Source organism: Acomys minous (assembly GCF_964271855.1).
Source record: "Acomys minous genome assembly, chromosome: 7".
NCBI classification, from domain to species: domain Eukaryota; kingdom Metazoa; phylum Chordata; class Mammalia; order Rodentia; family Muridae; genus Acomys; species Acomys minous.
In genome coordinates, this window is record NC_140488.1 from 119,904,805 (window position 1) to 119,905,768 (window position 964).

The following is a 964-nucleotide window of genomic DNA, read 5'->3' on the forward strand; positions in this document are numbered from 1 at the left end:
CTCAGCATTTTTTGAATGAGTAAATGTTGTTCTCAGTGTAAAACAACAAATATATATTGGTTTTTTGGTTTTTCGAGACAGGGTTTCTCTATGCAGCCCTGGCTGTTCTGGACTCACTTTGTAGACCAGGCTGACTTCGAACTCACAGTGATCCACCTGCCTCTGCCTCCCGAGTGCTGAGATTAAAAGCATGTGCCACCAAACCCGGCTCAACAATAATTATTTTTAAAAGTCGGCAGACTTCCTTGTTTTCAAGGTAATACGTACCTGCCACCCACCCCCACCCCCGACCCACGGCACCATCAGGGCACCTGGTTCTGAGTCGATGGTCCCTACTCTGCCTCTGTCTCAGGGCTTTGTTGGCCCTGTGTCCCATAGCTAAGAACAGGGCAGTGGAGTGCATTCTTTGCATTCCAGGATCAGGGAAACATAACCCACACCTTTGCAGGTGGCTGCGGTCTGAAAAGCACCCAGTTCTCAGCACTCCCAGAGAGCCCAAACCTACAGCAAAACAAGTCCCTGGAAACCCTGTCTACACCGGGAGTCCCTGGGCTTGGGACTAGCAGGTGCCACGGGGCCACTGTGAGACTGGGCTTTCAGGATGGTGGCGCTTGAGGACTGCGAGGCGCCCAGAATTTAATCCTGGGCAACAAAGGCGAAGCCATGCCCTACCCAAACTCCTCCCCTGTGTGTCTCCACCTCTCTGCTGCTCTGGCTCTGCCCGCCCGCAACATCCACAGGATGGCAGCCGGAAATTCCTGTACCTCTTCCTTACCAAGGCCAAGGGGCTGAACGTGTGGGGGGTGGAGGGGGGCGATAAAATCCCGGTATCCCCTTGGCAGTCCCCTGGATCTCTTTTACTTTGGTGCAGGGACTTCCCATGGGCCCAGCGGCTGAGTGACACACAAGGCGGGACCACAACCGGGCTCCTCCCTAGTCCGGATAGGCGAGGGGCGGAGCACGA